This window comes from Chiloscyllium punctatum, chromosome 33 (assembly GCF_047496795.1).
Source record: "Chiloscyllium punctatum isolate Juve2018m chromosome 33, sChiPun1.3, whole genome shotgun sequence".
Classification (NCBI taxonomy): domain Eukaryota; kingdom Metazoa; phylum Chordata; class Chondrichthyes; order Orectolobiformes; family Hemiscylliidae; genus Chiloscyllium; species Chiloscyllium punctatum.
This window is the reverse complement of record NC_092771.1, coordinates 60277076-60304942: the sequence shown is the minus strand read 5'-3', so window position 1 is coordinate 60304942 and position 27867 is coordinate 60277076. Positions and strand designations below refer to the sequence as shown.

At 45.6% G+C, this 27867-nt stretch overlaps 1 long non-coding RNA gene across 1 annotated transcript; it reads left to right on the top strand.

The window, feature by feature from the left end:
• Positions 1-803: 803 nt before the first annotated feature.
• On the top strand, positions 804-25080 carry LOC140458612 (uncharacterized). Its single transcript, XR_011953612.1, has 6 exons — positions 804-904; positions 3688-3773; positions 6286-6393; positions 9508-9616; positions 14653-14759; positions 24295-25080. It is a non-coding gene; the product is annotated as an uncharacterized lncRNA (long non-coding RNA).
• Positions 25081-27867: the final 2787 nt, after the last annotated feature.

The following is a 27867-nucleotide window of genomic DNA, read 5'->3' as shown; positions in this document are numbered from 1 at the left end:
TGTTGTTAGGGTTGGAGGGTTTGAGCTGCAGGGTGAGGCATAAAAGGCTGGGGCTGTTTTCCCTGGAGTGCGATAGTCTGAGTGGTGATGTTATGGAGGTTTATACAATCATGAACAGGGTAAATGAACAAGGTGTTTTCCCTGGAGTGGTGGTGTCCAGATGTAGAGGGCATTGCTTTCGGGTGAACGGATAAAATTTCAAAGGGGCCTAAAGGACAACTCTTTCAGGCAGTGGGTGGGATGAGCTGCCAGAGGAAGTGGTGAAGGCTAATACAATTAAAACATGTTAAAGGCATCTAAATAGACACATGATCTGATTAGGAATCATTTACAGGGAAATGGGCCAAGTGCTGGCAAATGGGAATAGATTAGGTTTAGATCCCTGGTTGGCATGGATGAGTTAGACCGAAGGGTCTGTGTCGGTGCTATACATCTCTGTGACTGTGGGATCATAACAGCTTATACTGCTCTGCTTCATCTCTGGGCTCCCTCATGACCACTTTGTCAATATCTAGCTTCCTCAGTCTCGAACAGTGGGTGTATATTTGGTCTGTTTAGTATTTTACTATTACTTTTACAGACATTTTTGTAAGTTGATTTTTTACTGCCGCCCAGTCCCTGACCATGTGCTGCTTATTAATTTTTTTCTGGAAAATCTTTGACAGTCATGAATTCTTTTTTACCAATTAGCAAGTGTATTTTCCTTCCATTTCTAACTATCAAATTCTGCACCATTTTCATTCCCTGGAATCCGTTTTGCACTCCCTGAAACATCAACTGTGTTTCTCCTTCCACAGAAACCAGTGATTAATGCCAAAGCCCTGCTGTCTGTGGAGAGGGTGGTGTTTGACTTTCTTGTACAGCTGCAGTTTTTGTGGTGAAGGTGCTCCCACAATGTGGTTAGGTAAGAGACATTGCAGAGTATTCATTACAACAACAGTGATGATTTGAAGATAATGTCCAAATCAAGAACAGTTTGTAGTTTTATAAATCTGCTTATAATTTCACAAAAATATTATTGGGAACTTGAGACATAAGGCCAGAGAAGGATGATATTAGGTCAGGTGACCAAAACCAATGCCAAATAAGCAGGTTTTGAGAAATGTCTTAAAGGGGGAATGCAGACTTGTGTGGTTTTAGCTGCGAATTTCAGACCTTATTGGTTTGGCAACTGTAAAAGCAGCCACACAGGTGAAGTAATGAATTAACAGGTCATTTGGAGTCTTGAACAGAATGGGTTGTCGAGGTCTCAAAGGGTGTGCGATGCAGCGAGCTAAGGATGATCACAATCAGGAATTAAATCAAGAGTGAGAATTTTAAATTGAGGGATGTGGGCTGGATGCTAGCAGGTGAGACTAGATTGGGTTGGGATATCTGGTCGGCATGGGCGGGTTGGATTGAAGGGTCTGTTTCGATGCTGTACATGTCTGTGGCTCTGTTGTTGATTATGAATAGCAGCCTTTTGATGAATCAACAAGTTTTGGTAGAGGGAGTACTTGGGCAGCGGAGATTTAGTTTTTCTTGAGATTACAGGGAGGTTGAATGTGGGAAGCCGGCCAGGAGTATGTTTGGATAATGAAGTCTGGAGATAACACAAGATGGATGAGAGTATATGAGCTGAGACAAGGGTGGAATCAGCTAGAACTAGTGGTCTTGGATTGGGACTGGGCTGTCACCCTCACCTCACCTCTGGGATTCAGCTGGTTGTCAGGTTGTGAATCAGGGCGGTAACACAATCGGGAACTGACTGGCCCTGGTGGAGTCTAAAATGAGTGTCACTCAGCTGGCTGTTGCTGAGCAGCTGCTGCTTCGTAGCCCTGTTGATGACATCTTCCATCACTTTACTGCTGATCGAGTGTGGAGACTGAAAGAGGGAAATTGGCTGGGTTGGATTGCTCTGTGTTTTTGTGTTGAACATCCCTGGGCAATGTTCCACATTGTCGGTAGATGCCAGTGCTGGAGCGGTACTTGGCTTGGTGGGTGGCAAGTTCTGGAGCACAAGCCATCAGTTTTATTGCCAGAATGTTGGCAGAGCCCAAAGACTTTGCACTACTTAACCGATTCTTGATGTTATTCAAACTGAATCGAACTGGCTTAAAACTCGCATCTGTGATGTTGGAAACCACTGGAGAAGGCTAAGATGGATCATCCCACTTTGCACTTCTGGCTGAAGATTGCAGCAAATGCTGTTGTCTTATCTGGTGCATGGGTGTGTGAGACCCCTCCATCAGTAAGGGTGGGGATATCTGTGATACTTCCTCCAGTGAGTTGTTTAATTGTACATCACTGTTCACAACTGGGTGTGGCAGAATTGCAGAGCTCCAATCGGTTCCATTGGATGTAGGATCACTTAGCTCTGTTGCTTGCTGCTGATGCTGTTTGAAATGCAGATGGTCATGTTTGATAGCTTCACCAGGTTGGAACATCATTTTTAAGTCTGCCTGGTACTGCTCATGGCATGCCCTCCTTTCCTGTCCATTGTGATGGGTGAGATCAGGATTTATAAACCCATGAGATTACAGATTGTGCTGGAGTACAGTTCTGCTGCTGTTGATGTCCCACAGTGCCTCAGATATATCCAGTTTGAGATCCTACATCTCTTCAAAGTCTGTCCCATTTAGAACGGTGAAAGTGTCACTCAACACAATGGAGGTTCTTTTCAACTTTAAGCCAAGTCTTGTGTCTCCAAAAGGAATGTGTGATGGTCGCTCGTACTGATACTGTCATGGCCAGATGTATCTGCAGCTAATCAATTCATAACAGTGAGATCAAGTATGTTTTACACACTTGTTGGTTCCCTCACCACCCGCTGCAGACTCAGTTGAGCAGCTATATCCTTTAGGACCTGGCCAGCTCAGTCAGTAAATCTGTTGCAGAGCTAGTCTTGATTGTGGACATTGAAATCCTGTACCCAGAGTACGTTTGACACCATTTTATTGCCTCAGTGCTTCCTCCAAATCTTGTTCAACATGAAGGAGAAGTGATTCATCAGCCGAGGGAGGACGGGACGTGGTAATCAGCAGGAGCCATGAGACTTCCTGGTCTCTGGAGGCAATGCTGAGTACTCCCAGGGGAAATCCTCCCTGTCTGTACACTGCTGTGTCACCACCTCTGACGGGTCTGTCCTGCCAGTGGGACGGGACATATCCAAAGATTTCAGGAGAAAGTGAAGACTGCAGATGTTGGAGATCAGAGTCAAGAGTCTGGTGCTGGAAAAGCACAGCAGGTCAGGGTGATGAAGAGCTTAGGCTCGAAACATCGATTCTCCTTCTCCTCGGATGCTCCCTCACCTGTTGTGCTTTTCCATCACCACAATCTCAATACCTTGGGATGGTGATGCTGGTGTCTGGTCATTGTCTGTAAGGGTTGATTTCATGAGTGTGAGTATGTCAGGCTGTTCCTTGATTGGTCTGTGAGACAGCTCTGCACATTTTGGCCCCAAAATCCAGATGTTAGTGAGGAGGACATTGCACCATCGAGAGGGCTGATTCTAAGGTTGTATTTCCTAATGCCTCCTTAAATGCCGAGTGGTCCATCCAGTTTCATTCCTTTGTTGAAACTTTGCAGTGATTAATACAGTGAGTAGCTGGCTGGGTCACTGTCAGGTTGGCAGGATTTTTTTCGCCATTGACAATGGTTTCATGGAGATCAGGAGATTCCTAATTCCAGTTATTTTTTTCTTGGCAGATGGTGGAATCTGAATTCAAGATGGGATTCGAACCAGGACTTCAGTCGTTTGTTTTAATATTATGGATAAAAGTTAAATACATTGGGTTTGTTCACTCGCTTGAAATATCACTTACCCAGGTTTTGTTTCTTTGTAAAACACTGTCCATCATCCTGTCTCCTCCATCCTTCTCTCCAACAACAAGAGTTTTGAGCGCATGGAGTTTCTCTGTCATTAAGACTGAGATAATCCGATCTGTAGCTTCCCTCCCTCCCACTAGCCCGCCGAGCCAAACTGCCTCACGTGGTGTTCCCGGTTTTGTCCTAAACTTACATCTTCCTCCAGTCTCTTTTCCAGCCTTATCAGAGCTCACTTTCACCCTTTACCCTAATTTCACTAAACTGTAGACTTTCCAACTCTCTTTCCTCCTCCTCATCATCAGTCCCCCTCACCGATTCACAGACATTGTTCCTTGTTCTGTCTTTTCTGGTTATGTCCTTCTCTCCCAAAATCCTGCTCCATCTCCACTCTCCCTTTCCTTTCTGAATTCCTTGCATTTGGTGTCCTTGGTCCCTTCCGTATCTCACGTACATACTGCCAGGAGGTGACATTGTACAAAAGCACCATGTTGGGTTTCACATGTACACTGATGATGCCCAGCTCCCCCTCCCCATCATCCCTCTCCATTACTCCACTGTTACTCAGATATCAAACTGCTTACCACATTCCCACTACTCGATTAGGTGCCGTTTCCTCCAATGAAACATTGTAGTGGGAAAACCCATTGCCTCACAAATTCCTTTCCCTAACTGCTGAGCGTCTCCCTCTCGCTGGGAACTATGCAGCAGAACTACACTCTTCACAGTATTGCAGTTATATCTGACGTGAAGCTGACTTTCTGATCAGACATCCACAATCTCAAACACCAGGAATTCTAATCTCTCAAACGTTGCTTGTCTCCTCCTCACCCCAGCTCCATTGCTACTGAAACCCCTTACCCGCATCTGTGTTGCCTTAAACTTGACGAATCCGAAACAGAACCCTTGATTCTGTGACTGACTCAGAATCTGGTTTCAAACTCCCCCCTCAGTACTTGCCTTCAGACACATCAGAATTTATTCTGTCAAACCCCTTAAGAATCTGGTGGTGCGGTCTGATTGTAGCTGGTGGAAATGACAGAGGATGATGTGTTGTATCTGGGTGGAAGGTAAGGACTTAGGGGTGTGTTCTATCCTTGTTGAAGTTGGAGGTGTGGGTTTCAAAGGCAGAGGTGCAGGAAGTGGAGGAGATATAGTGGATTGTATTGACCACATGGGAGGGGACATTGCAGTCCTTGAAATATGGGGCCATTTGGTATGTTCTGGCCTCACTGGAACACTGCAGTAAGCATGAGACAGAGATGTTGACCAGGTAACAGGCTCGTGTGTTAAAGTGGCAGGCAGCTGGAAGGTCGGGGTCTGTTTTTGCAGCAGAACGTAGATCATCAGTCGCCATTTCCGCCACCTCCACTGAAATTCTGCCAGACACAGGTTCCTGTCCCCTCCATTAACAGCTATGCACCCTCCCAGCCAGAACGTAATCCACTCCTTTGTCTTTCCAAATGTTCTGGTCTCTCTTTGGGTTCTGTCCCTGCCTATTATTTACTCTTTAACCCCTATCTCTGCAGTACAAAGATCTGCAGATTAGTTGAATTGGCCAAGCTAAATTTCCCATAATGCTCAGGGATGTATAGGTTAGGTGCATTATTCATGATAAATATACAGTAATAGGGTAGGGGAATGGGTCTGGGTGGGATACCCTTCGGAGGGACGCTGTGGACCTTTTGGGCCGAATGGCCTGTTTCCACACTGTCAGGATTCTAATTTTCCCAGCTCCCATCGGTTCTGAGGAAGGGCCACTGGACAAATTTCTGTTCCCAGATGCTGCCAGACCTGCTGAGCTTTCCCAGCACCTTCTGCTTGTTGTTCCTGATTGACACCATCCATACACCTTCTGGGTTTGATTCAGACAGGGGGAGGATCCCACCACTGACCTCACAATGGGGTCCAGCTGATTGGTGGAAGCTTCAGACCAATAAGAAAAGGTGGTGGGACAAGTGGAACCAGCTGGTCATCCAAACAATGGGAGTGAATAAGGGGCGCGGCCAGTGGGATGACACGTCACCAGTAACTCTGCCTGTGCAGTGCCCCGTGACTCGGCCGTTGGTGAATGTGGGAGACGCAAACAGGGAAGGGGAGAGTGGCCTCGGAGGCAGGGAGATAATGAGTCACTTTAGACTGGGAAGTTTTAGTTACACTCTGTGCGGTTCGTAAGTCTGAATTAGAAACTCTTAATCCTGCGTTTGCAGCAGATGGGAAAATGGCTGCGGCCCTCAGGCGATGATAAGTCCTGGGATATGGCCGCCATCTTTATTAGGGGCAAGGTACAGTGAGGCACATGTGCATGTCCCCTTCATAGGATGGGGTGGGGGTGATGGGGTGGGGGTGGGGGTGGGGGGGGTGGGGGCTGTGCAACTTGATGAAAAGCATTTACACATCAAGCACATACTTTTTTCTTGGTATGTCTTTATATTCTTCCTGCACTGACTGTGAGTTTTGTTTTGTGAATTCATTTCATAGGATATTAAACCAGAATAATTGAGGCTGGGATCTCAAAAGCAAGTTTTTACAGTCAATGGAGTCATCAGGATCTGAATATCATTGGCACTTAACTGTGGAAGGAGAAAGGTTTGTCTGATCTGTTTGTGGGAAAATATCTCCAATATTTTTGTTAAGCAGAAAGATGTACAAATTCGTGGTTTGATCACCCTTTGGGTGTGTGCTGTTCTGGGCCCTGCAGCTGAGGAAGGAGATATTGGCCTGAGAGGGAGCACAGATTTATCCAAATTACACCTCGTCTCTTTCTCAGAACTCTCAAGATTTAGACCCAATCACCCACTTCATGATGTTAACCTGTAAACTTCATATTTTCAATTACCTGCAAACTTCCCATTAAAAGTCCTTTTGGACTCAAATTCAGTACCTTTTCAGGTGGAATGTTCCAGCTTCTGACAACTGTCCATTCATCCAGAAACTGCTGAGGTCCATGTTGACTCTGGGGTTACAAAGGGCTGAGCTGAAAGATGAGATGCTGTCCCTGAGCTCCCATTGAGATGCATTGGAACAGTACAGGAGGCTGAGGGCAGTGTAGGTATGAGCAGACAATGAAAATGACAGGGCTGCACTGTGAGGGCTGCTTGGCTCAATGAGTGTGTTTTGGAGTTGGGTGTAAACAGACTGATGTGAGACAGGGCGAAGGTGAAGCTGAAACTCCGTTTTAGTTCAGGCCGTTCAGAAATTCACAGTCCCAATGGGAACAGTCAGTTTTTAAGTGATACCTGCAGAGTATTTGTTAATAGTTTTTAAAGTATTTTTCCTGAGGGCAGTTGAGAGTTACCCACATTGCTGTGGGTCTGGAGTCACATGTAGGCCAGACCAGGTGAGGATGACCGTTTCCTTCCCTACAGGACATTATTGAACCAGATGGGTTTTCTAACAATCGACAATAGTTTCATGGTCATCATTCGCCTTTTCATTCTAGATTGTATTGAATTCCGATGCTGCCATCCGCCATATTGGGATTCTAACCCTAATCCTCGGAACACTGCACATGTAACTCATCTGGCAGGAATACCATTAAGCCATTGCCTCCCTTTTTAGCAATGATTAAAAGAAAGTTCCATCATTCTACGTGTACAATGTGAGATAAAATACTGCAACGTCCATGTGTCAGCCTCTCCAAAAGGTCAATCAACAGAAATTTGTTTGGGGGCGAAATATTTCACTTTTCATTTGGGGGGGGGGGGGTTAATTAAACAAAAATGAATCCAAATAAAAATCTTATGCCACGGTCATGTAATTTCTGAAGCCGGAGGGGGATTACAGAGACAGGGAGGGTTGTGGGGCCAGAGAGGGATTGTTGTCCAAACATCACTGTGGTGTACATGGACTGCAGCATTTCAGGGAGGTGGGTAACCACCACTTTCTCCAAGACAAGTAAAGGTGGCCAATAAATACTGGTCTGGGCAGCAAAGGCAACCCCCAGGGAATAAAACCAAGCAGTGACCTCTCTGAGCTGACTGGCTGTGAAGTTAAAAACCTCTCTGGAAATGGAGTGGGCAGAGAAGAGAAACAGAGACATTTCACAGCTGCCCTCAGAGAGACCTCACCCTTGGAAGTACTCAGAGCCGGGGATCAGCTCAGTGAGTTTCAGTCTCTTCAAATATCAATCTTAGTCGGTTTTATTTTATTAAATCTACAATACTGAGTCAGGTGAGGATTTCTTTTAAATGTCTTACGGTCTCTTGATTAAATGTTTAAGATATGAACCATAAGCATTAGGTTATTCTCGGGCAGTATTTTTCGAGCAGTAAAACTCTGCCTTTGTCTTGGTCTGTAGATTGTTAAGGCGGAGAGATGGCCTGTTGTAGAGTGGTGTGCTGTTCCTGTCGGGTGTGGGAGATTAGGGAGAGTTTCAATGATCCTGATGATTATGTCTGCAGCAAGTGTGATTGTAAATCCTGTTGGATCGCATGGATTGGTGGAGGAGTGATTAAAGACAGTGAGGAATTGACAGGAGCCGGGGGGGTGATAGGTGGCAGTCTCAGGATTGCTGGATACTGCAGATACAGTCAGGTAGGTGGGTTACCTCCAGGAAAGCTAGGAGGGGTAGGCAGGTACTGCAGGAGTCTCCTGTGGCTATCCCCATCTCAGACAAGTATACTGTTTTGAAAAATGTAGGTGGTAATAGACTTTCAGGGGAATGTAGCACTGACAGCCAAGTTACTTGGTACTGAGACTGGCTTCTAACATAATGTGAGGTATATCCAGTTCCACACAATCGATGGTGATAGGAGACTCTCTAGTCAGGGACACAGTCCCCCATTTCTGCAGCTGACAGTGAGACATCAGAATGGGGTGGTGCTGCCCTGGTGCCAGTGTCAAGGATGTCTCACCAAGGGAGCAGAATATTCTCAAAAGGGAAACTAACCAGTGGGAGGACATTGTACATTGGTACCAATGGCATAGGAAGGGGAAAGCATGGGGTCCTGACGAGCAGGGAGATTTGCTAGTGCTACTGGGGAGGCATTAAACCAGTGAGGGAGTCGGGGTAATCCTAAAGGGATAGTGAGAAAAGAGGTGAGTCTGAGGCTGGTAATGTTCAGCGGTTAGACTGTCAAGGCAGGCAAGAGCAAGTCACAGAATGAGGTGTGACGGACAAGTTGCACTGCATTTATTTCAGTGCAAGAGACCTGACAGGTCAGACAGGTGGGCTCAGGGTATGGTTTTGAACATGGCCCTGGGATATTACAGCAATTACAGAGGCATCACTCACGGATGGATAGGACCAGCAGCTTTATGTTCCAGGATATAGATGCTATAGCAAGGATAGAAAGGGGCCAACAGAGCAGGGAGAGGGGTGTTTTTGAGTAGGGATAACATCATGGCTGGGCTTCGGGAGGATATTCCTGGGAGTACCTCCAGGCAAGTTATTTGTGTGGTACTGAGAAATAAGAAAAGGATGACCATCTTACTGGGATTGTATTATAGACTCTCTCCCAATAGTCAGCAGAGAATTGAGACACAATTTTACCAGGAGACCTCCATTATCTGTAAGAATAATATGGATGCAATGATAAGTGGTTTTAACTTTACCAACACGGCCTATGAGTGCTGTAGTGTTAAGGGCTTGGATGGAAAGGTATTTGTTCAGTGTGTACGAGAACATTTCAGATTCAGTTTGTAGGATGTACCTACTAGAGAAGGAACAAAACCTGACCTGTTTTCTTTATTCATTCACAGGATGAGGCTGTCACTGGCTCGGCCAGCATTTATTGCTGTGTTTACCCAGAGGGCAGATAAGAGTCAACCACGTTGCTATAGATCTGGAGTCACTTGCAGACCAGACCAGGTAAGGATGGCATTTTCCTTCCCTAAAGGTCGTGAGTGAACCACATTGGTTTTTCCAACAATTGACAATGGATTCCTTGTCGTCACTAGATTATTTTTTTCCAGATATTTATTGAATTCACGTTCCAAAATCTGCCGTGATGGGATTCAAACCCAGGACCCCAGAACGTTATCTGGGTCTCTGGATTTACTGTCTAGCGATAATTTCACTCCGTCATCACTGCCTCTTAGGAAATGAGGCAGGGTGAGTGAGTGAGGTATCAGTGGGCCAGCACATAAGCACCAAAGATCCCTCAGTATTGTGGCTCAGTGGTTAGCGCTGCTTCCTCAGCACCAAGGACCTGGGTTTGATTCCAGCCTCGGGTGATTGCCTGTGTTCACGTTGGCACATTCTCCCCAGTGTTTGTGAGGGTTTCCTTCGGGTGTTCCAGTTTCCTCCCACAGTCCAAAGATGTGTAGATTAGTTGGATGAACCATGTTAAATTTCCCATAGTGTCCAGATGCAGTATATGAGGTTTTGGGATGTGCAGGCAAATCTCTGCCTCATGTGAAAAGATCCTTTTGTGGTCTTGGACAGAGGTCAGAGGGAGGTGTGGCCGCACGTTTTACATTTCCCATGGCGGCAAGGGAGGGTCAAGAGTGTGGAGCATGGGTTGGTGGGAGGGTGTGGACCAAACATGGGAGGTGCAGAGGGAATGGTCTCTGCGGAACATAGACAGGGTTGGGGGAGGGAAATATGTCTCTGCTGGTGGGGTCTGACTTTAGGAAGCAGAAATAACAGAGGTTAATGTGCTGTATCTGGAGATTAGTGGGGTGGAAGGTGAAGACCGCAGGGTTTTATTCTTTATTGTGGCTGGAGGGGTGGGGTAAAGGCAGAGGTGCGGGAAGTGGAGGGTATGTGTTGGAGGGCATTGTTGATCAAGTCAGAGGAAAATTACGGTCCTTGAAGTAGGCCTTTCTGGGATGTCCTGGAATAGGATCCAAAGAGATTAAACAAATATATCACAGACAAAAGATTAACTGGACCAGGGAATAGGACCCCTTAAAGGTCAACAAGGCTGTCTATGGAACCACAGGGGGTGCGAACGATATGCAAATATTTCAAGTCATTTTTACTGGAGAAGTATAGGGAAGCTCAAGAGTTTGGAGAAATAAACAGTGATAACTTGAAAAGTGTCCATGTTACAGAGGAGGTGGGACTGGATGTCTTAAATCGCATCAAGGTGGATAAAGCCCTGGAATCTGATCAGGTGTATCCTGGAACTTTCTGGAAATCAAGGGAACTGATTGTTGGGCCTCTCCTGAGGTATTTGTATTGTTGATAGCGACAGATGAGGTGCCATTATTTTAAAAAGGTGGTAAGGAGAGGCCATGGAACAAGAAAACAGTGAGCCTGAAGTCAGTGGCAGGCAAGTTGTTGGAAGGGATTCTGAGGGACAGGATATCCATCTATTTGGAAAGTTAAGGAATGACAGGGAGAGTCAATGTGGCTTTGTACATGCACAATTGTATTTCACTAACTTGAGTGAGTGTTTTGAAGTGACAAAGAAAAATGATTAAACCAGGCTGTGAACGTTGTTTATATGGACATTCAGCAAGGTTCCACAAAGCAGACTGGTTCGCAGGGTTAGATAACATGGAATGCAGGGAGAGCAAGCCATTACAAAACTGCCTTGAAGGTAGGAGACAGAGGATGATGATGGAGAGTCGCTTTGTGGACTGGAGGCCTGTGAGCAGCAGTGTGCTTCAAGGATGGATATTGGGCCCTTAAATAAATGACTTGGATGTGAATATATGAGGTATGGTCAGTAGGTTTATAGAAGACACCAAAATTGGAGGTGTAGTGGACAGTGAAGAAGGTTAGTTCAGAATACAAACAGGATCTTGATCAGATGAGCGATTGGAGCAAGGAATGGCAGACGGAGTTCAATTTAGATAAATGTGAGCTGTTGTATTTTGGAAAGGCAAATCAGGGCAGGACTTATACAATGAATGGTAAAGTCCTGGGGAACATTGCTGAACAGAGACCTTGGAGTGCAGGTTCATAGTTCCTTGAAAGTAGAGTCACAGGTAGGTAGGGGAGTGAATGCAGCATTTGGTACACTCTCCGTTATTGGTCAATGCATTGAATGCGCCTGTTGTGACGTCATATTGTGGCTGGACAGGGCACTGATTAAGGCCCTTCTGGAATTCTGTTTTCAGTTCCAATCTCCCTGTGCTTGGAATAATGTTGAGAAACTTGAAAGGGTTCAGAAAACATTTGCAAGGATTTTGCCAGGGTTGGATGGTTTGAGCTATTGGGAAAGGCTGAATAGGCTGGGACTATTTTCCCTGGAGATTTGGAGGCTGAGAGGTGGTCTTATAAAATTATGAAGGGCATGGATAAGATGAGCAGTCAGGGACTTTCTCCCAAGTTCAGTGGGTACAGGCTTAAGGTGAGAGGGAAAAGATTTAAAAGGGATCTAACGGGCATCTTGTTCATGTTGAGGGCATTGCAAGTATGGAATGATCTGCCAGAGGAAGGGGTGGAGGCTAGTACAATTGCAGCATTTAAAAGGCATCTGATTGGGTACATGAAGAGGAAGGATTTAGAGGGAATAAGGGTGAACCGCTGGCAAATGGGACTCCATTAACACTCTCCGTTATTGGTCAATGCATTGAATACAGAAGCTGGGATGCCATATTGTGGCTGGACAGGACATTGATTTAGCCACTTCTGGAATTCTTTTTTCAGTTTGAATTACTCTGTTCTGGGAAGGATGTTGTGAAACTTGAAAAAGTTTGGACAAGATTTACAAAAACGTTGCCAGGATTGGAGGATTTGGGCTACAGGGAGAGGCTGAATAGGCTGGGGTTATTTTCTCTGGAGAGTCAAAGACTGAGAGGTGACTTCATGGAGATTTATAAAATCACGAGGGGTGTGGATAAGGTGAGCAGCTGGTGTCCTTTTTCCTCAGGTTAGGTGGGTCCAAAACTAGAGCACCTGGGTTTAAATTGAGAGGGCAAAGATTTAAAAGGGATCTAAGTGGCAACGTTTTCAAGCTGAGTGTGGTGTGTGTATGGGAGGGGCTACCAGATGAAGTAGTGGAGGCTGATAACATCACAACATCTAAAAGGCTTCCAATAGGAAGGGTTTTGATGGATACAGGTCAATAGATGGTAAATGGGAATCCATCAGTTTAGGATTCCTCGTTGGCACGGGCGAATTGGACCTGCCATTACACACTACCTATGGTTTCTTTGATCTTAATAAATTAAGATGCATTCCTCTATTTTGTGGAGAGCTAGCTGAAGCACAGTTAATTATCCTTGGAGCTGAGAAGGTGAAGCAGTGATTTCGATCGGGTGCAGATTTGGTTCCAAGGTCTTGAATTTGCAGAGAGAGAGAGGAATTGTTAACACTGTCACAATTTTTAGTAACTACTTTCTTGTAATTGGCAAATAATACAAGGTGAAAATGTGAACACTATTTTACTCAGTAGGTTCTGAACATCTGGAACAGTCTGAACGACAGAGATTCAACAGATATTCTGAAACAGACTTATAATTTTACTTTTTAAGGAAAGATTTCGGGGGCTGTGGGCAAATAGGAGGGGATTTGGGACAGATTTGCAGCATCTCCAGAGGGAGAGAGTACAGCCCCGATGGGCTGAATAGCCCCCAGGCCCTGTGCTCTGTGATACTGCCCCATTCACTGTGAATGATGAAGCTCATCCCAGGGCAGAGAGAGGGATTAGCCCTCCACTCTCATCACAATGAGGCCCAGCTGATTGACGGCAGCTCCAGACCAATGGGAGGAGAATCTGTGTGGTCCTGCAGCCAATGGGAGTGAATGAGGCGTGTGGCCAGCAAGACAACACCTGTCCATGAGCTGTGCAGGTGCAGTGTCACTGGGTGGGGTTGGGAGAGACAGCAGAAACTGGGACAGAGGCTGTAGGACCTGAATTACAAACTCCCGGTAAATTAAAACCAAAAGAACTGAGGAAGATGTAAATCAGAAACAACAACCAGGAGCTTCTGGAAAAGCTCAGCAGGTCTGGCAGCATCTGTGAAGAGAAATCTGTTAAAGTTTAAGATCCGGTGTCCCTTCCTCAGGACAGATGTTACTGAGGAAAATAAAGTCAGTTTATATGCAGAAGAAAGTGTTGGGGGGGATGATAAAAGGAGTAAAGGATAGGTGGGGATAGAGTGAGAAGAGCAGTTGGATAAAGGATAACCATCTGGATAGGGGAGGGTGACTAGCTGTTAATGGAGACAGTTAGTGGCTAACCATAGGTAGTGTGTAATGGCAGGCTGTGAGAACAAGGCCTGGTGTGTGGGGTAGGGGGGCTACGACATGAGGTTGTTAACCTATGGTGAGCCACTAACTGTCTCCATTGTAAGCTGTTCCCCACCTACATCACTCCACGATTGGAGCTGCCGAGAACACAAACCTTTGGAATATCTTCCCTAACTCCCCCTCTCCGCCTTAAAGATGTATCTAAAAATCGTTCTCTTTAATCAACGTTTCCATCATTCGTGAAGCATTTTAGGAGATTTGTCAGTGAAAGGCTCCATACAATGCAGGTAGTTGTTGTTATTGTCTGACATCAGGAGAAACAGGGCTGAGTCCTCTCTCTCTCAGACCTGATTAACAGCAGCAAAAGCAGGAAGCACTGAGCATGCTCCAGTCCACAATGGGCCTCGGATTATTGATGTCAGCGCAGGACCAATAAGAGTGGGGGAACGGTGGTCCTTCAACGAATCGGAGTGAATGAGGGGCGGGACAATACTCAACCACGTGATAAACATCATGGACAGCACACTGTTGTTATGACCAAGGCATTGGAAATGTGTGAAGGTGAAGGGCAGGGGAAAGGAAAGACATATTGACCAGGAAGAGAAGGAAACTTTCATGGTATGGGATGTGAGGTTTTACAGAACTTAGTGCACATTGTAAAGCACAAATTTCAAAATCCAAATTCTGCACCATTTTCCATCCCTCTAATGCAATTTTGCACTCCCTGAAATATCAACTGTGTGTTTCTCCCTCCACAGATACCAGTGTTCAATGCCAAAGCCCCATTGCCTGTGGAGAAGGTGATGTTTGACTTTATCGTATAGCTGCAATTTGTGTGGTGAAGGTGCTCCCACAATGTGGTTGGGTAAGAGCTGTTATAGATTATTCACTCAGCGACAGTGAAGAGTTGACATTGTGTGCAAATCAACAGCAGTTTGTTTTTTTTTATCATGTTTATAATTCCACAGAAATACTATTGAGAACTTCAGACATAAGGCCACAGATGGGGATATTAGGTCAGGTGATCAAAAGAATTGCGAAATAAGCAGGTTTTCAGGAATACCTTAAAGGAGGAAAGCAGGTTTGAGGGGGTTAGGATGGGAATTCCAGACCATGTTGCCTTGGGAACAGTAGAAAGAGCCAGACAGGTGAAGCAATGAATAAACTCATCGTTGGGAGTCTGAAAGAAAATGAGTTGTTGGGGTCTCACAGGTTGTGTGGTTCAGGGAGACAGGGATGTTCACAGCCAGGAATTACATCAAGGGTGAGAATTTTAAATTGTTGCTTGTTAATAGGAGCCTTTTGATGGATCAACAAGTTTTGGTACAAGTGAGCACTTAAGAAGTAGGGTTTTAGATACTCTTGAGATTGCATGGAAGTTGAATGTGGGAGGCTGGCCAGGACTGTGTCTGGATAATGAAGTCTGGAGATAACACAGGGATGGACGAGTATTTCAGTAAATGAGCTGAGACTAGGGTGGAGTTGGGTGATGTCACTAATGTAGGAATAGTGCTTTTGGAATTGGGCTGCTCCTCCTCATCATCACCCCCCCTCCCCAATTCACAGATATTGTTCCTTGTTCTACCTGTCTCTCTTTTCTGGTTATGTCCTTCTCTCCCATTCTGCTACAAACTAATATTTGACCCCACCATTGTTGGAAAAACCTGCTCCATCCCGACTCTCCCTTTCCTTTCTGAATTCCTTGTATTTGGTGTCCCTTGAGGATCTATCCTTGGTCCCTCCTGTTTCTCACCTACATACTGCCAGGAGGTGACATTGTCCAAAAGCACCGTGTTAGGTTTCACATGTACACTGACACTGCCCAGATCTCCCTCCCCATCATCCCTCTCCATTACTCAGTTATCAAACTGCTCATCACGGACCCCACTACGCAATTGGCTGCAATTTCCTGCAATGGAACATTGCAATGGTTCAATCCATTGCCTTCAGTTGCTATTACAAACACATTTCCCTTACTGCTAAGCTCCTCCCTCTCCCCGAGAACTGTCTGAGGCAGAACCACACTCTTCACAATATTGCTCTCATATCTGACCCCAAGGTGACCTTTTGATCAGGCATCTACACAATCACAAACAGCCAGGAATTCCAATCTCTTAAAATGTTGCTTGTCTCCACCTCACCCCAGCTCCATTGCTACTGAAACCCCTGACCCGTGTCGGTGTTGCCTTAAACTTGACGAATCCAAAACAGAACCCGTGATTCCGTGACTGACCCAGAATCTGGTTCCAGACTCCCTCATGATGGGAAACATCCTCTCAGTATTTACCCTGTCAAACTCCTTAAGAATCCTACATGTTACAATGAGATCCCCTCTCATTCTTCCCAAATCCAGTGAGTCGAGTCCCAACTTCTTCAGTCTTTTCTTAAAAGATAATCCCTGTAAACCAGGGATCATCCAGTCAATCTTCTGTGAAATGCCTCTGATGGAATGATGTATTTCCTTAAATAAAGGGACCAAAACATCTGTCATTACTCCAGATGTGGTCTCACTCACACTTTGTAAAGTTCCTCTCAGGTATATACTCCAAACAACTCCCTTTAAACTTGCACAGATGTTGTTGGAAATGCTCAGCAGGTCATGCAACATCTGTGAAGAAAAACCAGTTAAAGTTTTGGGTCTGGTCACCCTTCCTCAGATACGTTAACTCTACTTTCTTTTCACAGATGCTGCTAGACCTGCTGAGCTTTTCCAGAAACTTCTGTTTCTCTTCCTGGTTTACAGCATCTTCAGTTGTTTCGGTTTTCATATCTTTTAATCTTGCCATCTCTCCTCTAGAATTTGTCATTTCCACCTTGGAAAAAAGATTCACATTTGTTTGGTCTCCCCTACCCTGGGAAAAAAGAAACCATGACTAGTCACCCTATCATTGCTCCTCATAATTTTATAAAGTTCAATAAAGCCACATAAAGTATCCAGTGCTGCAGGGAAATAGCTTCAGCCTATTCAGCCGCTCCTTATGGTTCAAATGTTCCAATACTGGCAACACCCTGGAAAAACTTTTCTGAACTCTTGCAAGTTTCCCAACATCTTTCCTATAGCAGGGAGACTGGAATTGAAAGCAGTCTGGGGATTCCAAAAGTGGCCGAGCCAATAAACTGTACAACCGGAACATGATCTCCCAACTCCTATACTCCATGCACTGCGTGATAACAACTAGCATACCGCACACCACCTTCACCAACCTGTCTACCTTCAACCACACTTTCAAGGAACTATCAACCCACACTGCACGGTCTGTTTGTCTTTCAACACTTCCCAGGAACTTGTCATTAAGAGGTTGAGTCCTATTCTGCTAACATCTTTCTGAAATCAGGGAGACCACAATTGAATGCAGTATTCTAAAACTGACCTCCCCAATGCCCTACTCAGCCACAACGTGCCCTCCTAATCCCCATACTCAGTGACAGAATCCCTACAGTGTGGAAGCAGGCCTTTCGGCCCATGAGACCATACCAACCATCGGAACAGCATTCCACCCTAACTCTGTAACCTACCATTACCCAAAGCTCATCCAGCTAACCTGCATGTCTTTGGATTTGTGGGAGGAAATTAAGAGCACCCAGAGGAAGCCCACGCAGACACACAGGGAGAATGTGCAACCACCACACAGACAGTGGAATCGAACCATAGTCCATTTATTGATCAGCACATTCCATTCAATGTTGGTGTCCCAAATGCCACATTCAGCACCTGATCTCCCTGAATCTCTACTTTCCAAGAACTATACAGTTGTTCTTAGCCCTTCAGAGGGAATTAAGGTGAGGAGGAGAAAACAGGAACAGGGTTGAGTTTTAGATCTATAAAATAACTCCATCTTCCCCCTCTGTTCCCCCCCCCCACTCTGTCCCCCCCATACCCCAGTCGGCCTGTTCCCCCTCCCCCATAGTCTCTTCCCCCCCCTTTGTCGGTCACCTCCCCCAACCCCCCCAGTCTGTTCCCCCTTTCTGTCAGCCGACCCCCCCCCCCCCCGTCTGTTCCCCTCCTCTCTAATCCCACATTCTGTCCCCACCCGTCTCTGTGCCACCCCTCTCTGTCCCCCATTCTTTCCCCACCCACTTCGGTCTCACCCCTCTCGATCCACCCACCCCCTGTCTGCCCACCCTCCCTCCCAGTCCCCTAGTTCTGTACTCCCCCACTGCAGGGCAAATATCTTGCCTATTTACCGTATCCATGCCCAGCCTGATTTTAAAACTCTCTTTCTGGTCACCATTCAGCCTCCGACGCTCCAGGGAAAACAGCCTATCCAACCCTGGCAACATGCTATAATTCTTTTCTGATCTCTTTTAAAGTTTAAACCATCCATCTGATAGGAAGGAGAACAGAATTCTATGGAATATTGATTTGGCAACTTTTGCAATGTCCTGTACAGCCGCAATATGTCCTCCCAACCCCTATACTCAATGCTCTGACCAGTAAAGACAAGCAGACCAACTGCTGCCTTCACTATCCTATCTACTTGCTACTCTACTGTCAAGGAACCATGAACCTGCACTCCAAGGACTCTTTGTTTAGCAACACTCCCCAGGAATTTACTATTAACTGTATAAGTCCTGCTGAAGTTTCCTTTTCCAAAATGCACCAGCTCGCATTTTTCTAAACTGAACTCCTCAGCTCATTCACCCATCTGATCCAGATCCTCTTGTACTCTGAGGTAATCTTTTTCACTGTCTACTACACCTCCCATTTTGGTGTCATCTGCAAACTTACTTACAATACCTCTTATGGTCACATCCAAATCATGGATATAAATGGCGGTAAGTAGTGGATCCAGCACCGATCCTTGTGAGACTCCACTGGTTACAGGCCTCCAGCCTGAAAAGCCCCCTCTGCCTTCTACCTTCGGGCCAGTTCTGTACTCCATGCGATCTAACCTTGCTGACCAGTCTCCCATGAGGAACCTTGTCAAACACGTTACTGAAGTCCATGTAGATCATGTCCATGCTCTGACCTCAGCAATCCTCTTTGTTACTTCTTCAAAAAAACGGAGTCAAATTCATGAGATATGATTTCCCATGCACAAAGCTGTTATTAGTATCCAGGATTTAACTCTGTCCCTTGGGGTCTGCGTTGCCCAGTTATAGGTGTTAATATTCTGGATGAAGTTCAAGTACACCAGCATTTTGTCAGTGACTCTGTATTGAGTCTTGTTAATGTCACCAACACAGGTGAGTTCCTTTTGAAAGGCAGTCCCTTTATCCCTTGCCCACCAGGAGGGAGTGTCCTTACCTCTGGACTAGGAGGATCAGGCTCAGAGTTGAGTAACAGCATCTTTGAAGAGGCTGATTAGTAAACCTGCCCAAGCCACCAGACCTTGCTGTCTGCCAGCTGTCTCTGCCTGAGTCTCCAAACAGAACCGTCCTGTAGTTTCTCTCCTGTCAGACTCTCCCATTGCTCAGTTTGTCCAGGATCCCCTCCTGCTGCTGCACTGATCCTGTCCCTCACTGACTTGTCCATCCCCAGTGTCCTCTACATTCATTCATTGTTTACAATCCTGTCCTCCAGCTCCACCCCCTCCCGTCAATAGAGACGGCTCAGTGGTTGGCACTGCTGCCTCACAGCACCAGGTACCCGGGTTCGATTCCGGCCACAGGCGACTGTGTGGGGTTTGTGCATTCGCCCCGTGTCTGAGCGGGTTTCCTCCGGGTGCTCCGATTTCCTCCCACAATCCAAAGATGTGCAGGGCAGGTGAATTGGCTATTCTAAATTGCCCATAGTATTAGTTACATGAGTTAGGGGGAATAGGTCTGTGTAAGTTACTGTTTGGAGGGTCAGTATGGACTTGTTTGGCCGAAGGGCCTGTTTCCATACTGTAGGGATTCTGATATATTTGGCAGCAGCTGCTGTCCATCACCCAGACTCCTGTATGATCGGGAGCACGTGCTGTAGGAGGGGAGACAAGTGACAAGGGGCAGTGCTGACCAATTGTGGGAGTATGTGCCAGGGAAGGAGGCTGCGGGTGTGAGGGATTAATCTCGTATTAGCAGCTTCATCCCTCTGGGAGCAGGACCCAGGGGAATGGCCCTTCTCTTGCTACCCTGACATGTGATCAGACTATCAGTGGTGCAGCGTTTTTCAGAAAGTTATCAGAACTCTTTTGTGAAGATTCAGGGTTGTTATGGAAAGGGACAAGGATGGGCCTGCAATTAGAATTCTAATTTGGTTCATTTTAGTCAGATGGGTCTTGGCCAGAGTGTGCAGGAAGCAGTGTATGCAGGATGGTTCTCATCAGGAGCGAGGAAACTGAATTCGAAGAGAGAGTGTGTGAGAGAACTGGGTGTGGAGGAAAGGAGTGGGGGGATTGGTTTGGATTTCAGTTCACAGAAGAGAGAAATTGTGAGACTGAGGTTTAAAGCTTTGGGGGAAACAAGGAAACTACAGTTTAATACTACAATTGTCTTATGAATTTCCATCCTGTATTAACAGTGGTAACTTGTGTACTCTGTTGTATGGTACTGAAAGGGTGGATTTGTGGATGAGAAATACAAATTGAACTTCATGTTCGGATCTGATGGTTACTTGATCCGAGCCGATCTGAATACTATTGGCCTTTTCATCTGGAAGGAAAGGTGTGCATTCTGTCCATGGGCGAATATTTCAAATGTCAGTGTGACTGGAAAAGTACTGAGACACAGCCAAGTCCGTGTCAGTGTGGTGAGTGTGGAGAGAGATTTCATTTGTTTTTGAAAGTGTGGAAAATCATGGCACATTTCCCAGGAACAATGAAGCCACAACTTTGCTTTGTCGAAGGACAAGTCTTTAATTAACCATGCAACCAGAAAGACACAAGGATACCTGCACCATGGGGAACACTATGAAAACGGGATTGTTGTAAAGGGGTTCATTCTCGATCATGGATTGTAGTCCATTGGCATTGTCCCGTCGGTTCCAGCCCCGCGGGGAAACACTGGAAATATGAGGAATGTAATGGAGGTTTCAGTTATTAAACTGGAAAACGTGCAGAACAATTTACAAGGATGTTGCCAGGGCTCAGGGGTCTGAGTTATAGGGAGAGGTTGGACAAGTGAGGATTTTATGTTTGGAGCAGAGGAAACTGAGGGGGTTCTTTTCTAGAAGTGTATAAGACCATGAGAGGCCTGGATAAGGTGAATGCACTCAGTCTTTTTCCCAGGAACTCAAAGATTGGACGGCTTGATTGGATCAGTTTAAGGTTAGAGGAGAAAGAATAAAAGGGAAGCTGAGGGGCAACTGTTTTACACAGAGGGTGGAATGTATATGGAATGAGCTGCCAGTGGAAGTGGTTCAGGCAGGAACACACTCAACAGGTAAAAGACATTTGGACAAATACATGGATAGGAAAGGGTCAGAAGCAAATGGGCCAAGTGCAGGGAAATGGGGTTAGCGTGGATGGACATTCTGGTCGGCATGGGCCAGTTTGGGCCAAAGGGCCTGTCTCTGCTGTAGGATTCTATAACTCTAAGTGCATTTGCTATTTCTCCCACTAACTCTGTTGGTATCCTGGGATGTCTTCCATCAGGGCAATGAGACTTGTCTACCTTTAGCTCCATTAGCTTGCCCAGCTCTAACTCTTTCGTGATAATGGTTGTTTCTTGGTCCTCACCTTCCTCAGTCTCCTTATCAATTACTGCCATGTTCTTCGTGTTCTCCACTGTGAAGACTGACTGCTGTGTGCTCATATTCCTGAACCCTGCTGGATAGGAATAACTGGGCACAGAACTCTGAGAGGTCTTCTTTGAGTCTTTATTGATGAGACATGGCAGTTACATGTACAGTGTACATGCAAAACACTTCCAGGCAGCATCAGGTAACTGCCCACCTGTCCGATGTACGGCTCCCATTCTTATACCTTAGTGGTTTGGGACTTTGAATAGAGACTGTCTCTCAGTATTATCTCCATGGAAACGGCAGTTAGAAAGTCTAGTTCAGTTCAGCACTTTGTGGTTAAACCACACACCCCTCCCCCACGGCCCTGTGGTTCCCTCAAGTATCTGACAGGTGCTTCAGTTTCAGTGGGGTGTCTATCAGGATTCTGATGTGGAGGAGCCGGTGTTGAGGTGGGGTGGAAAAAGTTATAATTCACACAACAGGTTATAATCCAACAGGTTTATTTGGCAATACAAGCTTTTGGAGTGTGCTGTGATTTTTAATTTGATCAGGATTATCTCTATGGTAACAGTTAAGTGCTTCAACAATTCCAGAGGCCATATGTTCCCCACACAATAGGTTCCCCTCTAGCAGGGTAAACTGCTATTCTGGCCCTGGGGATAGCTACTCATCACTTTTCTCCCCCAATCCCATCTCACTTTCTGTTGATCTTTAAAGTTTTTCTAATCTCCTAGTTTCTCCTTGGTCTTTGGCAATTTGTATGCTTTCTATTTCAGTTTGATAGACTCCCTTATTTCCTGAGCCACCCACGGCAGATTATTCCTTTTCCTACAGTCCTTCCTTTTCCTTGATATATACTTTTGCTGAGCACTTCGAAAAATTGCTTTGATATTCCTCCACTGTCCGTCAACTTTCCCACCATAAAGTCTTTGTTTCCAGTCTACATTAGCCAACTCCTGCCTCATCCTATTGTAGTCTCCTTTGTTTAAGCACTGGATCTTGGGAGTGGATCTAATCTTCCAGCTTTCCATCTGTGTTCTCAGTTCAACCAGACTTCTCAGAATTCTTTTATCAGAGTACGAGGTGAGACAATGTTTCCTGGGTGTTTTGGTTTTCATTGTCAGTGACCTTGGCTTTGTAATAAAGTACAGGATAGATATTCACAACAGAGTATTCTGGACGCTGTGAATGTACTACACAGTCTAAAACCATAAATCACTGTCTCCCCTCAGTTTAAAATTGCAAAATCATTATCTCCTACACGCTTCCTCACTACCTAAGCTTGGAATGCTAATCCACCTGACTATCTGTCATTTTCCGAAAATCTCCTTTGGTGAAGGTCGTGAGTTTTGGATTCAGCTTTCCAGTTATTACCGTAAGAAGATAAGCCCTGGGCACTGGAGAGGCAATGCAGCCCTTCGAACCAGCTCCACCATTTAATACAGTGATGATTGAGCTCACCTCGGTCTCAGCTGGATTTTCCAGCCTGCTCTCTCTCACCCTTCAACCCATCGCAAATTAAACATCTGTATCTCTTCATTAAATTGGCTCATTGTCCTGGCATCCACCGCATTTTGAATAGGGGATTCCACAGATTCACAACACATCGAGACAAGGACATTCTTCCTCATGAGAATAGAATAGAGTCCCTATAGTGCAGAAACAGGGTATTCATCCATTGAGTCCACACCAACCCTATGATGAATATCCCATTCAGACCCACTCGTTCCCTGTAACATTGCATTTCCCATGGCTAATTGTCTAACCGGCACATGCATGGACACTATCAGCAATTTAGCATGGGCAATCCACCTAACCTGCACATCTTTGGACTGTGAGGAAACTGGAGAACTGTACGAAACCATGCAAACATGGGGAGAATGTGTAAACTCCACACAGTCGCCTAAGGTCCCTGACACTGTGAGGCAGCAGTGCTAGCCACTGAGCCACCTCTGCTTAAAACCGACTGCGCCTTATTAACCTCCCTATCCCCCAATTGGCTGAATCTATGTTCCTTACGTCAGAAATCAGGTTGTCAAAGCGGATGTCTCAGTAAATCCCAGTGACAGCCCACATGTCCCACGTGTCTGAATGGGGATCTGATACACAACATCCTCCATCCCACACTTTTCACGTTCCAGAGACAGGGCTCCAGTGGCTGTTTGAGGACTGCAACTCCCAAATTCCGAGGCAGGGACCACAGGTCGGGAACCTGGCACTGCACAAGTACAGAATGTGGGTGAGTTTTGGAGCATGTGCTTTGGGGTAACTAGTGGAAAGTATTTCACACTGTGATTGTCTGGAGGAGGAACATATTTGCTTGTCGTATTGATCTTTTGGAGGGTCAAAGTGTCACCACACCCACATGGGACCAAGTTCCATCCCCAACTTGTCATAACACTGGAATCGACCAATGAGAAACAAAGAAGGATCTGACCCATTCTCCCAGACTGAAGGTTCCTCTTCTGTCCAGGATCTGCCACCTCCCTTTCTGTTTCCTTTTGTTTCATTCTGCTGTTACATTATTGACTTGCAGCAACTGAAGGGAAAGGAAGTGAACCCAGAAAGGGTGCAGAGTCTAACCAGGGACAGGAAGTGGTGGCATAGACCTGTTTATCAACAACTCCATGAGAATGGGGAGGGTGTACATTAGGGGTAGTAGAGTCAGAATGGTGAGAGAGAGTAAGTGGGCTGGAGGGTTACAGCTTTGGGGGAAGGAAGAGGAAAAAGATATTCCAGAGAAACTAGAATTGTCTGCTCCGAATTTCTAATCTGTACATATTCCTTTACGCAGGGTGCTGGATGGTGAAGATGTGCAGACTGAAGTCTCAAAATCATGTGCAGATCGTGATTAAGTTAAACAACATTTGAAGAACTAAAGATGGAGAGTCACTCGGCCAAAATCCTGCAACGCTCTCTCTCCCAGCATTGTCGGTCTCTCTGCGCCAAATGGACTGTGAATGGTTCAAGACAGCAGCTCACTACCATCTTCTCAAGGGTAACGAGAGATGGGGAATAAATGCTGGCTGAGCCAGTGATGCCCATATCCTGGAAATGGGTTCTATCTCTAGTTGCTGAAACCCAGTTGATGTTACTGCAGGATGATGAGGGACGCTGAGTGCATCCTCCAGGAGGCAGCACCATCACATTACCCCTGCCTACACCCACACAGTAACACCGCAACGCCACTGGAACAAAAGGCAGTGAAACCAAAGGAGGACTTAGACATAGTTCTTCGAGGTAAAGTCATGAAAGGAGATTGGAACACAGCAGGAACAGGAGACTGAGCTGGATGGTCAGCTGTTTCCCATTGAATGGTAGTGCAGGATAGAAAGGCCGAATGGCCGCCTCCTGCTATCTCCCAGGTATGTATATAGCCATGGAGCCCGGGTAGGAAGGAGTAGGCATGGATTCTCCAGGAGATTGCACTTCCACATCAGTTTTCAGTGAGGGATGGTTTGATGGATTTTATTTAACATTTATCTTTAACACAAGGTTTGTGAATTTGGTTTTAAAATATTGTAGCTATTTATTCCACAATAAATAAAACGAAAAGAAAAGAAATGCAACTATCTGAATATAACAGTTTTTAAAAATTTCAAACGCCCTGTAAAACAAAATCCTGTCTATTCCTGGACACCATCACTTTCTAGTTACTCAAACTCCAGGGAAATATTCCCTCCCTGTCTGAACCTTTGGTTTGATTTAACTACTTTTCAGTTCTCCTTCTGTGAGCTGTGAAGTGTTCTTTTTCCCCCCATTTCTCCTACCCAGACATGTTATCTCTCACAGCTGAGCAACCTTCCCACGTTCATCATTACGCCATTTTGGGTTTTTGTTAATATATAATCACCAGCAGTAAACCACCCGTGTAACCAATTGAATATTTGCAAACAAAGCCCATTACAGGCAAAGTAAACCATTACAAATGACAGATTGGGAAGGGACCAAATCAAAGTAGAGTTAGGGGTGAGGGGGCAGCAGTGGAGATAAAGCACTGTATCCCCTGTGATGTCCACCTCTATCTAAAGGCATCGAGAACATTGATACATACCACATGCTCCTTCTCCAAGGACACCCTGCTTTAACCTCAATCATAGAATAGAATCCCAACAGTGTGGCAGGAGAGCATTGGCCCATCAAACCCCACCGACCATCCAAAGAGCATCCCACCTGGAGCACTCTATCCCTGTAACACTGCATTTCCCATGACTGATCCATTGAGTCTGCATAAGCCTGGACACTGTTGACAATTTCACACAACTGATCCACCTAACCCACAAATCTTTGAACTGTAGGGGGAAACCAGAGCACCTGGAAGGGGCCCACACAATCATAGGGGAATGTGCAAACTCCACACAGGCTGTTGACCAAGGCTGGATGCCAACCTTGTACATGGTGCTGTGAAGCAGCCGTGCTACAGTCACAATTTAAATCAAAATAGATGATCCCTGCTCACTGTCACATTGCTGTTTGTGGAGACTTACTGCCCAGAGAGACATCCTGAGGTTCAGAAAGAGACAATATAAATTCAGTCAACTCCAGCCGAGTTAATGCTATTAACAACAACATCAATACTCCAACAGTGCCATCAGATCTCGTACCTACTCTATCATTTACGATTTCTAACCCATGGGAAGTTTGTTACCAGCTTCGATGACAGCCATAATGCTCTGACCACTTTGACAGAGCCAGTGCAAGTCAGTTCTAATAGTTATCAGTAGATTGAATCTAAACAGGATGCCCCACAACAGGAAGTGCTCTGACACTCAATGCCTGTAAGTCATGGTCATTTTCCTAAAACCACTCACATCTGGTAATACCATTGAAGATATTTTATACAGTAACCTTTCAGTCTCAATTGCCAGTTCCAGTCCATGAAGCAGCCAGTAACATGCACCAGTGAATTGAATTGTAACAGCAGCATTGCCCCGGCAGGAGAGATTGAGGAGCTTGAAGCTGTCTTCTCTGGAGTATCTAAACATGAAACACTTCAAATGAACAAAAATCTTCAAGAGCTCGAAAGGATAGATACAGGAAGGATGTGCTCCGAGGCTGGTGTGCCTGGAATAAAATAAACACTAACTTCAGTATCTTTACCCAGCATCCCCTTTAGCTGCATCAATGTTGAAGATTTATTTGCTGCTCTAATTACACTCCCAGTTTTAACTGCTGTAATGTTGATGACTATGCAAATGTATAAAATATAATTTAATCCATCCCAAAACCTCTCTGTACCTGTGTCTCACTTGTGTTCACCGAGACACTCATTCAATCTGACCTCTTTACAAACCCTGCCCTAATATTTCCTTAGATGGCTCAGAATGAAATATTCACAGAATTGTTACTGTGCAAAAGGAGGCTGATTGGCTGATCAGCTCTCCAAAGGATCACCTCACTGAATGCTATTCTTCTCCCTTTACCTCATAAACCTTCCTATTCATCCTCTTCCAATAACACTGGCGTGTTCACAAGTAACCACAGCGATTGGATTTGTTTTGTTTGTTCATGGGATCATGGCATCCCTTACTGGGGCAGCATTTGTCATCCATTCTAACTGCCCAGGAGATGGTTCAGAGTCAACCACGTTATTCAGTGTCTCGATTCACATGTAGGCTGGACCAGGTCAGAATTAACAGTTTCTCAGACCCAATGACATGAAGAGTTTATTTATGGTCTATTATCTTATTTCTGAAATGATAATGAATAATGTTTGCAGTTGAATTAAAAGTGAAAGACCAAAATGTGTTTTATTCTGATTGAGCACATCCTCCTATTTTCCAAGTTGTTATTGACAGTCTCATTCCCCTCGCACCAGAACCTGTTCAGAGAGTGTTACAGAAAAGGCAGAATGGTCAGCTGCAGGTGGTCAGAAGGGTTCTTCCTTCAGTAAATGGGGGATTCACTTACCTATGCTCATATGGAGGGGAAGTGAGACAATAGGAGCAGGAGGCAGTTTAACAGGGTTGTGCCCAGGGCTCTCAGTCTCTGATTCTCTGTCCGTCTGCAACTTCCCCTCTCAGCTCATGCAGTTGCTTTGTCAGTTCTTTCACAAATTGTTTCACCCTATCCTTGCCATTGTACATCTCCTGCCCTCCCACTACCATACCCTCTGACAGCTGCATAGTTCATCCGGTCACTAATTCAAAGGGGGATTGCTCAGGTCCCTTTGCTGGGGTTGATGTCAGTTTCATTAGGATTGTGGGGAGTACCCTAACCCATCCCGGCCTGTCTCTGTCAGGGCCTTAGTCAGACTTGCTTTCAGTGTCTGCTTCATTCCTTCTACTGTCCCTGAGCTCTGGGGGTGGTATGTGAGATGGGATTTCTGCTCAGTACCAAACAAGCCACAGAACTGCTTAACTTTGTT